This window comes from Chrysoperla carnea, chromosome 4, assembly GCF_905475395.1.
Source record: "Chrysoperla carnea chromosome 4, inChrCarn1.1, whole genome shotgun sequence".
NCBI lineage: Eukaryota > Metazoa > Arthropoda > Insecta > Neuroptera > Chrysopidae > Chrysoperla > Chrysoperla carnea.
In genome coordinates this window covers 12076542-12092062 of record NC_058340.1, presented here as the reverse complement: position 1 = coordinate 12092062, position 15521 = coordinate 12076542, and the positions used below count along the sequence as shown (strand labels likewise).

Below are 15521 nucleotides of genomic sequence, written 5' to 3'. Positions count from 1 at the left end.
TTCAATTATTTAGCTTTAAATATTTCGAAAACCAAGGAAGATATCGAAAAAATGTATTCTAATTTTTCGTCTACATTCATGAAGTTATAACAAAATTCATCATTTTGTTAAAAGTACAAATAATTTCAACCCTAAATATAATATTGCCCTGGTGCTTGTACTACATTAAAGGAAAGTCATTAAAAAATATCTAAAAAAACAGCACCCCACGCCTTTTTACGATAAAATTATTATTTTCGTAATCAGTCAATTTTTATCTGAAGTTATTTTCTACTTTTTAGTTAAAGTAGTTACAAAAGCGTGTTTTTCAAGTTTTTTTAATTTATTAAATTTATTAGTTTTAAAACTTATAAAATTATTTTTGTGTATTCGACCCTTAGTAAGTGTTAGAAATTTTAAATATATCAAAATCGGTTCACCCAGTCAAAAGTCCTCTTTTTTTGTTTGAAGTCGCTTCATAAATCATTTTTTGAATAAACATAACATGAAACAACAACTAAAATTAAGCAAATATTGATATTGATATTTAATACCGTTTTGTTTCAAGTTAAATATTTATTTTAACAACTTTTACAGACGTAAAATATTGCAAATGAATAGAATTTGAATCTAGAATTTAGAATTTGTATTTGAATGTATGAGTACAATTTCCTAATAATGATAAATTCCAAATTTCCACTTTTTTCTTAAATTCTCAATATAGCAGAAAATGATAAACATAAAAAAATTATCAAAAACTTAAACCTTTAAAATTTCAATTCGATAAAGTGATTCAAGTTTTGCGTTTACTCCTTCAAAAGTTTCTGATTTTACTGCTTATCAATTTTACCTAAAATGTAAAGGACCTACCACTCGGATAAACTTAAATGGTATAGTTTTTTTAAGGTATTTCGATATTCGAAAAATGAAAATGATACCAAAGACTTTATTTTATTTATCAACTAGAGTGATACCCACCCGCTTCGCTGGGTTTAAAAGTAAAAATAAGTAAAGATTGCTCTCGCTTATCCCCTTTCTATAACACTCGAAATAATGGTAAGGATTGTCTTACACAGGTAAAATATATGTATGGTTTTCTATTTTTTAAATGTATAATAGTCACATGTAATTATTCATTGAGTATATCAGAAAAGATGTCCGTGAAATATTTTATATTAAATATTTTTACAGAAATCTTTAATTTATGGTAATGTCAAATGACTGCTTTTACAGAAATCTGTAATTTATGGTAATGTTATCAAATTTAATTAATTTATAATTTTTTTATTAATATATCTTTATTAATTATATCTCAAGTGTTATTCTGAAGTATGAGCTATATTGCTGCAGTTTCATTAAAAATCATTCGCTATTTTTAGCGTGAAAGCGTAACAAACAAATAAACAAACAAACAAACTTGCTTACTTTCGCATTTATAATATATATAGAGAGAAATTAATCTTTTTTTTTTATTCTACTTTTATGAAAAATTCATATCGATTCTCTGTATGGTTTAGGAGAAATTAACTATCAAAGTCAGTGTTTTTACCAAAAAAAGTTTTTCATTTATATGCACAGTTATATTATTTATTTATGGTATGATTTTAAAGCTTAAAACCTGAAAAAAAATCAATATTTATTAAGAGTTATTCAAATACCACCATGTAAAAAGGGCTGTTTTTAATAATTAAATCGTAAACTGTACAGAGAATTGACTTGAAATTTATACAGAAAACGTAATAAATACTCATTGATTGGAAAACAAATTTTGATTTTTTTTTGGTAACATTTGCGTTTTGGTATCGAAACACGTTAAAACGTAAAGATGTCATAAAATTATATTTTGTTACCAGATGAAAACAATAGTTTCCTAACAGGAAGTTGAAAAAAAAAAACGAGAATGGTTTTATAGCCAAGGTTTTGTTGTTGTTATTGTCTTTTTACATAAAATAAAATGGTAAAAACAATTGAACGATATTTTTCGATATTGTATGTGTGTGTGGTATTTCACAAAACACATACTCTCACCTTATAAATGCAGTCATAATTTCACTAACACTATACATAGATATTTCTACACTATAGTATAGTGCTACACTTGTTTGTAATACGAAATTCGATTATACGCATGTCTGGTTAGAACACATTACATTAATGGTTATATGAAAACTTTAGCTTTCAGCAGCTGGGTAAGAGAGCATCAAACGGACACAGTTTTAAGGGAAGCTTTTAGTTATCATTCGACGATCATACCGTACGAGTATCAACCTTGTGCCATCGAGAATAAATATATTTATACGATTGTGACGGCGTGGTTCTTGATTGCATACACATACATTTGTATTTCGCGCGTGTTATATTTGTCAGTGAGTGTTTTTTGTTTTTTTTATTATTATCGTGTTTCGTGCTTGTAAAAAGGTTTTATGCAAAGTAAAAAAAAAATTAAAAAAATGTGAAAATTATTTTGATATATAAATTAACACAAACTTTTTATTCTGAGGTAATTATTCTTTTCTAGTTATAAATGTATATTTTATTAAACTAACGACTCACAATTTTCATTTAAGGAATACAAAAAATAAATAAATAAGTAAATACATAGGTATTTTTTGGGTAATTTTATAAAAAGAGAATATTTAAGTATCGTTGTGTGTTGCCTTTGTATATTAACATTTTGTATTATTTTTAGGCTACCGCAATTTAATATAAAAAGAAAGATGAAAAATAATAAAAACTGAAAGCCTTTTCAGTATTAAATTATGATTATTTTTTCAACAAGTTCTCATTTTTTACTTTGTTTTCTTTATATATTATTTTTTTCTAAAATTGTGGGAAGTAATTTCCGTTTTTTATTTTTTTTTAAATTGCAGGCATAATTTTTTTTACACAGCTGTATCATACTCAAAGTTTAATTTACATTGTACAGTGTCTTTCAAAATTTATAACCTCTTTAATATATATTTTTAAGAGAAAAATAACATGTTTTGTGATCATGTAGGGTTAAATTCAAAAGCTACATCGAAATCTGTTTATCATATAAAAATATATTCGTTTTTGTCAGTACAAATCCTTTGAGATCGTACAAGGATATATCTTCAATACGAATAATAAAAAAAAGCTATATTACATATGACCTTTACAGGTCAGATCAATTATTTTTCGGAAAATTATTTTCTTATATTCACTAATGTATTTGCAAATTTTGTAAAGCCTAGCATTGCATTTTTGTATGTACCTGCAAAGAATATTTGTGACCTACGACATACTTTTCTCAAAATATTATAAACGCTTAGATGTACTTGAATTGCAAGTACTGCTGTCAATAATAAACTTACAGGAAAGAAATTTAATTAAAAATAAATATAATACTTTTAATGCACTAAAAAGTAAATAGTTGTTTAATGGAGCCACCTATTATTTCTATATGTAAAAGCTTGAAGACTTCCGTATTTTTTCAATTGAGGGTCAACCTTTAACTGCAGTCATGTGTTTAGTGAGCTTGATTAGAAAACTTTATTTTTCAGTGTAATGAAATATGTTTGCTGTAAAAAATAAAAAAAATTTTTCATTAAAAACTGAAACGTGTATTTGAACAAAATATGGTGGAATCGATGGGGAAGAAATAATCAGCCGAGTTTTCTCTTACACCGGAATTAATTTGTTTTAATGTCATTTTATTATATTATCTCTGATTTACACACAGTCTGTAATTTTTTTCCTCTATATCTCCTTGAGCAATATACTACCTTCATTTTCAAATTCAAAATTATATTTAACCACAATTCACAATAATTATTTTCACTTAACTCTTTTCTAATAAGTATTTCGACTACGAAGTAGTCCTCATCAGTATGAATTAGCTTATCGTAATAACTCTTATTGTGCATGCTAGCTTATGTTATATTGGCTGTCCACGAAGGACATACTTAAGCTACAGAGCCCATTGTGAAACTATATATGTGTTTTACCACCTTTCCGCTGAATTTCGTTTATCAGCTCCTCGATTTCAAAGGCTGAGTGCACCTCCTTCATGCATATACCATGCACATACATCAACCCATCAAACTATTACTTAAATTAATTTTGTTGCAACGGCGGTAATCGAGCCCGCTACTAAGTGAGCCAATAGGGCCAATAATTGTACATGTTACTGGTTGCTAATTTAGTGACAAACTGAACCCAATACCAAATGCAATCCTATTGATGAATTCTTCATAATTTTGTTTTAATATTTATTTTTTACAAGTTTGCTTTTCCAAATTTCCACTTGATTATTGCTAAACGAAACATTCTATATTTCTTTCTAATCCTAACTTCACTGAAAAAATGCGAAATTTTTCCAACATATACATTTTTTAATTGTATGTGCATTAGTTGGAACGTCTCTAGACAGAAGACATTATAAAAATTACTATTTCGAATTTCGGGTTGAAAACAATTATTATCTGTCAGTGACATGAAATGGTTAAAATACTTTACATTGCAATGGCTCTTTAAAAAGTAAGTCATTTAAAAACTGAATCGTGTGTACAATCAAGACCATTAAACAGACCATTTATGGTCATCTTTATTTGCGAATGAATAGAAAAAGAGATTTGAAATTAGATCAATTGAGCATCACTAATGCCCAGTAATGGTCTAGTAAAATGACTCCAATTATTTTAAAATATCTAATTTTCATTTTCAAATAAATGTAAAGTATTTTCGTCTGGTTTTATACATTACTGAGTGATCTAACACTTCAATTTTCAAATATGATAGATTTTTCTTTTCTGGGGTATAAGTTTGATTTCATACACTCAGAAATATGAAAAAAAAAATAACAAAACTATGAGCAAAGACTTTTCAGTTTTGCGAAATAACAGCCCGCCTTGATAAAAAAATCGTAGCGCAGGAGTTGAGTTAGCTAAGCAAATTCCTTCAGAGATTAAATAAACGGTCCGAAACATCGGACAAGACATTATTATATTATAAAATTGATATATTTTTGATATATTATTCGTGTAATATAATGGGTAATATAATATTTAGAAGGATGTAGTTTGGTAAGGGTGAGGTTAAGCAAAGATTAGCAAATTACAAAAGTTACTTAAAAAAACATTTTTAATAATATTTTATCAATTTTGGGTATAGTTGATTTGACCACATTTGACGATTTCATTCCCTCCAGCTACACGGCTCCAGGGGACGGGGTCCCAGAGGGTAGTTATATCAAACCTAGGACCTTTCACTGCCGCCCCCTCAGTCTATCCCTAGAAAATCCCATTTTTTGAAATGTTTCCCTAGGGTGTGACGAATTTTCCCGGATATGTGGCTTTTACCAATCCTAGAAACACCTAATTGTTTAGCCTTGTCCCCAGTTTAATCGAAATCGTTAGAGCCGTCTTTGAGAAAACCCAAAAAAAAATTTTCCCAAGAGTGTGGACCTTCTCGAATTTTCCCGGATATGTGGCTTATACCAATCCTAGGAACACCTTAAGGTCTACCCTTGTGCCTAGATTAATCGAAATCGTTTGAGCCGTTTTTGAGAAAACCCCAAAAAAAAAGTTTTTCCCAAGGATGTGGGCCTTCGTGAATTTTCCCGGATATGTTTCTTGTACCAATTCTAGGAACACTTTAAGGTGTCGCCTTGTGCCCAGTTTAATCGAAATCGTTTGAGCCATTTTTGAGAAAACCCCAAAAATCCTGTTTTGGCGTAGAGGGAAGTACCCTTAAAAAAGGCCTAGGGAAAAAATGGTCTGGAATTATGGACAAACTGAACCTATGTACCGAGTTTGAGAAAAATAGGTTGAAAATTGAAGGCTCCAGCTTGGTAACAGACTTACCGACATACCGACGGACGCAACATTTTTTAAAAACCACTTTTTTGGAATCAGGGACCCTCAAAACGTGTATTTCCGTTGAAACCCCGATATCGATTTTTTTTCGATTACAATACTTTATTATATTTATAATATAATAAAGTAAAAAAATAACACAGTTTTCTTAAAGTCGAGTATTGAATTTATAGTTTTCCAAGAATTTTTATTTCGAAAACTAAGCGCGTAAAAAAAAATCATAAGAGTTTTTCTGTCTGAACTTGACCTTTCAAATACCAAAACTCTTCTTGATGCCCAATTTTATTCAAATCTATCATCAGTACAAAAGCAATAGCTCCATTTCCTTCGGCAATTTGCTAATAAGCTTTAGTACAATTAAATAGTCTTCAACATTTGCGTTTTTAAAATCCTTCACGTGTAAGAAAAGTAACATTACCTGTTGCTATACTGTGTTTGTCGATTTAAGTTATTAAAATTTGCTTTTTCAACATTTGAACCCATTGTACTACTTTCTTTTATTGAAATCGTTATTTTATTACTAATCACTGATAATTTTCTTACGATTAATTAATTTTTATAAAATAACTTGAAAATGAGCAGATTTACTTTTATCTTTAATGTTTATGCTTTTAATTAAACATTATCATAAAGGTATTAAATCCCGGTAATTTTTTGACTTCACTCTTTTGATTTAATTAAGAACGTTATTTGATGTTTTTATTTCTGAATTTTTCTTCACCACAATGCAACAATGACATATTTTTATGCCACATTTGCTTCGAAAGCTAACGTTTTTCGAAAAAATTTTATTTTTTTTATGAGAATCAACTTTCTAATTTAAATATTAAACAGAACTCTCACCTTTTAGGATCGAAATTGGCTATAAAGAAATCAGAGATCCAATTTGATGTCAGAACATTAAACTCTGCAACTTTTGTTTAAGTTATTTTTTCAATGGTCACTATAGAACGAACTATAGAACGAAAGTTATTTTACAAGTTTAGGTGTTTAAGAAAAATGTATTTAAAGTGAAACTTATTATCTTATATATTTAAACGAGCAATTCTTGTATATATATAAATATATATATATATATATATATATCAACGATCTTGGAAATGGCTCCAACGATTTTCATGAAAATGAGTATGTAGGGGTTTTTTGGGGCGATAAGTCGATCTAGCTAGGTTTCATTTATCAGAAATGTCGTTTTATCCGTCTTTTCATGAAAAATTCATCAGAATCTATTGGTGTATAATGTAGTTAATGATATACAATGCAAATTATAACATAACAAAAAGGAGGCGTTTGAGTAGTCTAAAGTGAAAAATATGACTCGTGCTGACATCTATTGGCGAATAACCGAGCGAAGCTCGGTCATCCAGATATTAAAAATTAAAGTAGGTATCTGTTATCTCGTGGAACACAATCAACATTATGGAAATATCTAAAACCGTAGGTGTTTCATTCGCCATTTTAGCCATTCAAGTATTACATAAATAGGCTTGGGAGGGGGGAGCTCAATATTTTCTTACTTTTGCCGATAAAAGCTGCGGGAGAATATTACTTATGTAAGATAAAAAATTACTTTTTCAATATTTATAATTAGTACAAAACATTAATTAATAATCGTTGTTTAATATTTTTATATAATATACCGAATTTCTTTTTTATGAAAATGAATATTTCTTACTAGAAAGAAATAAATTCGTTTTCCACGAATTGGTTCAAATTCATTTCGTACAAATCAACGAAGAACGTCTTTTCATTAGGAGGAGGCGAAGCTAGCTTTTTATTTTTATTTTTATTTAAGTTTATAATTTCAATTTACAAATTATGGAATTTTAATTATTTATACTGTAATTAATTCAAAAATTAAAAAAAAAAACACATTTATTCCAAAGTTTTTACTTCCGTCGACAGTCCCCATGATTGATTTTTTTTTTCTATATGGAGGTGAGGGTTTCTTCTTTTTTTGGCTTTTGTCTAGAAAAATTTTTTGGTATAAAAATATAATATTACAATGTTACATTTGAGAAAAAAACAATATTTTGGGGGGAAAAGCGGGAAATGTTTTTTAAGGATTATGATATTGAAGAATTAAAACATAAAAAAAGATATTATACAAAATTTGAAACAGACAAATGTAACATGTTTTTTTAAGAACGTACATGAAGGTCTGCTGAAATCTATGAATATGCTATGGAAAATTCAAACCTTAATCGTGTTAACGACCTACAACACATCTTTATATAAAAAACTATATCTACTATTATTTATTATTGGACACAAATATTTTTGGATACAAATTATATAATTTATTTACTATTGGACACAAAATGGCGAATGATAAGCGAATATATATTTTAAGTGTCTTAATTAAAGTATATTACCAGGTATTATTTAGCTACTTCAACTTCGAATACAAAGACAATTGTGCTATAGGCTCCTTTACCCTCACTTATTCCCCGCTTTGTTCATAATTTGAACGGTTTAAATACCGCTTATGTTATTCGCTGATAATTTAGATTTCTATAGGTGAATTTTTCTAATTAGTATTACTAATCTATTAGAATGTACATAGTCTTATATCATTAATTTTCGACTTAATTTCCAAAAAGATTCCGACAAAACACCATTGTTAATCGTCATTGCTGTTACAAGCTTAAAAAAAATCAATAATTGGAAACTGTGGACAAGAAGTTATTACAATTCTAGAGTAACGAAGTTACGTATAACAACAGTAGGGGAGAGACAATATGGGAGAGGGAAGAGGGGGCAACATCCCAAATCGATTATCTAACTCAGGTTCGAGTCCCAGTTCTTGCGAAATATTTTCGTTTCATCGTCTTTATTTAAATTAAAATACGAAATATGCGTTGATCCATTAAAGTGTCTGGACCTATCCTCATATATTATGTGATACAGTGTGTTAATATGGAAAAAGCTATAAGAGGGTCTTTGATTTATGCAAAGCACACAAAAATTTGAAACAAATGAAGTTTTGGTTTGATAATAAAAATGTAACGTTGTAAAATACATTCCTGTTGAAAAACTATGTTCGTCAGATGTCAATGCTCTTGCGATAAATTGGATGCTAGGAATCATTATAGTTTCTAGAATATAGTTATTAAAGTAAAAGATATAGTTTAATCTGAAATTGTTAATATGAAATTAATTTAAATTCGGTTACCCATAATACAAAATTAACAAGAGAAGTTTTAAATAGTATCATGTAAATAACCCTGAACTATATATGTAATAATAATATAATAGCAAGCATGTAAAGTATAACACCAGTCGAGTATCCTACTCATCCCTGTTCGACTCTTTTATATAATTGAACCTACCCAATTATCGTTCTCTTTAATCCGACTGTTGGGTTTTATAAATTCTCCATAAATGTCTGATTACTTTTCCTATATATCGGGTGTTCGAAAATTTCCGTTAATTTATAATGAACTGGTATTTAACTCGAAAAATGGATCGAGACTATGATCTTGAAGCCATTTGTAAGTTGTTAGAATCCATTTTAAAATAATTATTACTTCTCAATCAAGTCTTCTTTAATGAATTTATGTAAAATAAGAATGGTTTTTTTTGCTACCCAAAAAGATGGATCTTGACTCTTACACTATCGATAGAAGATGAAAAACTCATACAAAACGAATAATGTCGTCAAGATTTTACATATTTAAGAACGAGATAAACTTTCAAGAAAAATTCAATTTAAATCAAATGCATGAACCTTTTTCATAAATGTGGTGATTGAAATTTATCGGAGTTGGCTAAAAGAATTTTTGGAGGCTTTTTTCTAATTGATTTGAAGTGTTGTCCAAATCAGAGACTTGAGCAATTTTTATAAACAAAAATACCAATCTGTCTGCAGACAAAAATACCAATGTCCTAAAAATATTCTTAACCATCTTATAGGAATATCGTATCTTACGAATTCATACCTGGGTTGGTATAACCGAGGAATGAAAATAATTATACCTGGTTGTAATTTTATATTTTTTATTCGTACATATATAACTTTATACATTACAGTCTGCGTCAAATCTGATATTTTTAGTTCTGATTTTTTGCAATCTTCTGTATGATGCTGGCCCAATGAATAATCCAAGTTTGTGACTCCAAGTGCAGAACAAAACTTTTCCAATCATCGAAAAAATCGTGAAAATTTTGTTTTTTTTTCCAGATTTTGGCGACTATAATCCTAAAGAACTCGTTTTTGATAAGACTTTTTTCAAGTAAACTAAATTTGCTATAATTGTCTCTGTAGACCCAATGGTTTTGTAATTAAAGTCTTTCAAAATTTATCCTTTTCTAGAAATACATTTTTTTGCAATATTCTGTCGTTCTAAGCGACAGAGATAGTGATTAGAGTGATTTAAATAAAACTATTTCATTTTTAATAATAAATAAATCAATAATTAAAATTTATTATTCTTATAACTTTTGCTTGCTTTAATTTTTATTTACGTCATGATTATTATATTTTTTCATTTTGTAGTCTTATTGCATATAAAACATTAAACTTAAGCGTGTAATAAAAAATTAAAAAAGTTCATTAAAATAATCATAAAAAATTTAAAAAAAATTTCATTAAGACTTTTCACCTTCTTTACACTAAATGTTACTTTTGTTATCTTGAAAAACTCGTGTAATATTTTTTTTAAATTTTAGTGCCAAATTAATTTAATTTTATGTTTTGATGGTTCAAAGTATGTTTTTTTTTTCGAAAAACTAAATCAGGCCACTATTTTGAATTTTCATATTTTATAAGCCCAGATTTGAATATAGCGACCACGAAAATCACTTATAGATACCATTTTAGTGATATATTCATTTTGTAATTTTTTTATCATTATTGGCAAAAAAGGGTATTTTTGTCTAATAACCTAATTTTCCGACCACCATTTTGGGTTTTAAAACTTTTAAACATCTGATAAGAATTCAGAGACTTCGAAAACCTCCAGAAGTGGGTTAGAATAATAAAAATATTTTGTTGATATTTTGTTGATATATTTGTTTTAATCTAGTAGTAATTTTCACATTTTTATGGTAAGATTTGAATTCAGCGAGCCCAAAAACCACCCAAGATTGGAACATTCATCCTCATTTATCATTTTTAATACATTTCGGGAATAATTCCGTAAATGTCGAATTCCCGAATTTATTTGCATAAAAGTCGAATTCCCGAAAAAGGGATTCGGAAAGGGTGGGTATTAAAATAACTTAATAATTTATTAAAAACAAAAACAAATTACCGTTGTTTCCGACTAATTAAGGGTGTATGAGTACGGTAGTGGAGACACAAATTAAAAAAAATATAATACAAAAAGTAAGAATAAAATTTTTCGATATCTGGAGTAACTAAAATATTTAAAATTGAAAATTTTGTTTAATTATTTATCTTTCGATATTTGGAAAACTAAGGCAGATATCGCAAAATTGTATTCTTATTTTTCGTCTACATTCATGAAGTTATAATAAAATTAATCATCAAAGTTGAAAATCTGGTACAAATAATTGCAACCACAAGTCTAAACTTGCCTTGATGCTCGTACTACCTTAATTTTAGGACACTCACATACATTTATTTCATACCTACACGTATGCATATACACCGTATTCATGTATGTTTTATGAGAATATTATACGGTCAAAGCACACTCAATGAAGCTCTACTTTTATTATTATACTACTAGATATTCTCCGATATGTATATAATGTAATATGCATCTATGTATATTATACATATAAATGCATTATATGCCCATTTAAATTTTAATTATGGTTATATATTATTGAAATTTACTAGAATAGAAGAGGATTCCTAGAACTTAGATGAGTACTCTAATCATATTGGCTATATATTTTTTTGTGTTTTAATTTATGATTTACAAAACCTTACAACTAATTAACTAATCAACCAGAAAGTTGTATTTTGTGTCAAATAATTGACTTTAATAATAATAATAATTCTGTATTGAAACGGTCAGTTATTACAGGGTAAGAGTCTATTTACGAGTAGCAAAACTTAAACAAATGTTAATAAAAATGGTAATTACAATAGCCCAAATAGCCGCTTCAGTAGGTTGATTAAGCTGACCATAAAATGGAAGAAGCGCGCGACGAATTTTCTTAACAGAGCACGCATTTTGATAATAAAATTCAATGATTTGCAAGAGATGTTCGTTTGTACGACGATTCATGGTAAAATAATGACCAAACTGAAGATATTTGACAATGACACAAAACATAAACGTGCGCGAGCTGTCAAAATAGTTAAAAAAATCACCCTTTTCAAAAAAAAAAACCCAAAATCATAGCTTTTCTTATCCTGTATGTGAAATAGTTTTTGTTGTACTTGTATAATTTGTTTAATAAGTTTACTATGTTGTTTCAGTTTATACCGAAGGATTTAGGAATATTATTCAATTGAATCGCAATTAATTATTGAACACTTACTTTATTATTAATTATGTAACTTTTGTTAATTATAGTTGTATACGTAATAGATTTTCTGATTACACAAATACAATGTTCATTTGATTAATTCAGACCTTTTAGATTTTAGACTCATTTTGTTTTTATTTAGTTTTTTATTATTTCCGAAAATATAATTTTATCTATCCAATTAACGTCATTATTTGGTGTTATTTAGTTCCATAGAAGGCATTAACATTATTATATTCGTTTCATTTCCGAGAATTGATCGTAATGATGCTATAATTAGATGTTATTGCTTATTGAAGTATTTTACTTGTTTTTATTTTTTATTTTAAATATTGTTATTTCAAGGAAAATTACAATTACATATTTATTTATTTTAAATCCGCGATCCCTCGGCAGTCAAAGAAAAAATTAATTAATGGATAACGATCAAAATTTTTTGTATGTTATAGTTAACGAAACATATGTCCCCCCATCAAACTCTGCAACTTTTGTTTAAGTTATTTTTTGATTGGTAAACTACTAAACGAGCTACTAACAATTGTATATTAAAATGACCCACCCGGTATATGAATAATAATATGTCCACAACACTTCGTTTTATAGGCATGCATTTAAATGGCTAAATATTTTTTCACACATATAATAAGTTCTATCGTCTAGATTTCTAGTCTAGGTCTTTATTTAGCATACACTTTATTTTCATCTAAACTGAAAGAAAACAAACAATTAACTGAGCTAACTGTTGAAATACCATGTATAGACAATGTAGATTTTACAATCGTTTGTTATTTTACGTCATGTAAGCAAAGAGAGATAATCACTTTTATATACATGTCACATGCATAACTGATATTCTCATATAATACACGCTATGTAATTTGCGCGCTCACTGATAAACAGTGATGTTTGCGAAAAAATGCTCCAAAAAAGGTTGTTTATTTTTTTATAAGGAACATTTTTAATATTTAAACTTTTGTTCTATCTATCTCGAACGGTTTACAAGATGAGTCCTATGGACCCAAGACCTACTTGACCTATATTGCTCATTTACGATTTCGATCTCACTTTTCACATCCTGAGCACGTTGTAAAACACTCAGTTATTTTTTGTTTTTGAGTTATTGTTTTGTCAGACAGACAGGCGGACAGCCGGAAATGGACTAATTAGGTGATTTTATGAACACTTATACTAGAATTTGGTCGCAGCATCAACATTTTGAAGCTTAACAAACTTGAGATTAAACTTAATATACCTTGATACGTTTCATATTTACATGGTATAATAATCCAATGGTTTGCGAAATCAGTCTAATTGGTTTTGGGCTTTGATTGAAATAAAAAAACTCCGATATTGAAAAAAAATCCAAAAAGTTTCGAATAAGAGCGTGCACCCTTTATAAATTGTACGTAAAATATATTTATAATGATGGTGATAAGTATCAATATTTCCTTTGCCTATACAAATAATATAACCAATCCAATATTCGTTAAAAAAAATCTAAGCAAATTTAAATAATCGATTATACTATAATAATACTTTGTACAAATTTAAGAACCTTCAGAACGGCATGTGTCCGTAATACCTAAAATAAACCATATATTATTTGGGTAGAGAGTTATTTAACACATGACCGATCAAAAATTGTCATGATGTGTTACGTTTCATACAAATCATGTTCCCACTATCTGACATATATCACAATGAAATATTATTCAAGTGTGTACGCTTGGTATATAACCTACCTTTTCTGACCTCAGGTGCATCGATAGTGTTTTAATCATACGTTTACATAGTACATATATTTTATCACAACCTAGGTCGTACTATTACCTATAAGACAAATCGTATGGCTATATTACAGTGCAACTTGTTTAAATGGGACCTGGGTAAGTGAGAAACCTCTTTAACTGGAACTCATGCTGAGGTCCCAACACTTTGGCACTGAATTACCTCTGTTAGTGGGACGAAGCACATCTCTCTATATCTGGGATTAGTTCTTTCAATTTTATAGCTACCCTTAAAACGAAAACAGCTAGTAAATTGTAACTGAGAATTGAGATAACATCGTTTTGTTTGTTGTGCGTTAATATCCGTCTGTGATAGTGGGAAGACACGCGATGAAGTCTGTGTCGAATTTAATATACCAAAACGTGTACGTTTATCAGAATATCCTGAACTTAAACAATATTTTGTATCATGATTCAAGCGAGTTTATTTTATGAGTGTCTGTCCGATAAAACTTTCATCTTAAAGAATCCTGTCATGGTGGAAAACTTAGTAAGACTTCTGAGTGTTAACATGTCAAGAACTGAAAAGCTGCCTATCCTTTTAATCGGATAACTTGAAGATGTTTGAAAGGTGTTCAACTTTGTCTGTGAACTACCAAAATAATAAAAAAGCATATTTTACATATACTATTTTATCCGATTTTTGGAGAATGTGAATCAACAAATGAACGCCCAGAAACAAAAAATGTTGATGTTTGTTGACAATTGTACTACTCACAATAATATGCTCGAGCTAAACCACTTTAAACTCGTGCATCTATAGGCGAATGCGACAAGTAAGTTGCATGCAATGAATCTAGGCATCCTCAACAATTGCAATAATACCTGAATACGTGATAATACGTTATTTATTTAACAATCGCACCTCTATCACTGAAATAACATGTATTCTAACCTCTTTTAATGAAACCCTCAGTAAACAAGATAGATATTTATTTATATCTGGATTTCTGAGACACTGGATACGTGTAATTTCCTCTATAAGTGAGATAAATTTGCAGGACCCGTTATGTTTCTCTTACCCAGGTTACACTGTATAACATCTCCATATCTGGTACTAAACTAAAACAGTTTATGTGTTTATGTAACGTATAAGTGTGGGCGTATCGTTCATGTGAAATCTATTTATTGTAACGAGGTGGTGTATGTACCTAGTATTTGTTACATCAGTATATATATAACACTCGTTCTTTTAACATGGGGTGTTTAAGAAGGTCTCATGAGAATTCATAAGATCTAAGTGGTATTTTTAAGTTACTACTGAAAATTTTAAAAGCTCTCAACAATTAATTTCCCACAAATTACTTTGTTTTCTTTGAAATGCTTATACAGGCTTATATAAAAAAAATTTCTTCATAAAATTATCTAAACATTTTCATTTTTAAACGAAAATAATATAAAAATTTTCTCTCCAATTATATTTACGAAATAACAACTACTAATAGACCGTGAGACAGAAAGGGTGCTTTGT

The 15521-nt window shown here is 28.6% G+C and overlaps 1 protein-coding gene across 1 annotated transcript in view; it reads left to right on the top strand.

The window, feature by feature from the left end:
• The first annotated feature begins 2241 nt into the window (after positions 1–2241).
• The window catches only part of LOC123297861 (lachesin-like), a 547758-nt gene continuing 534478 nt past the window's right edge, over positions 2242–15521 (top strand). The window contains exon 1 of the mRNA XM_044879670.1: positions 2242–2479. The gene's annotated coding sequence lies outside the window, so the exon portion shown is untranslated. The remainder of the gene's footprint in view (positions 2480–15521) is intronic.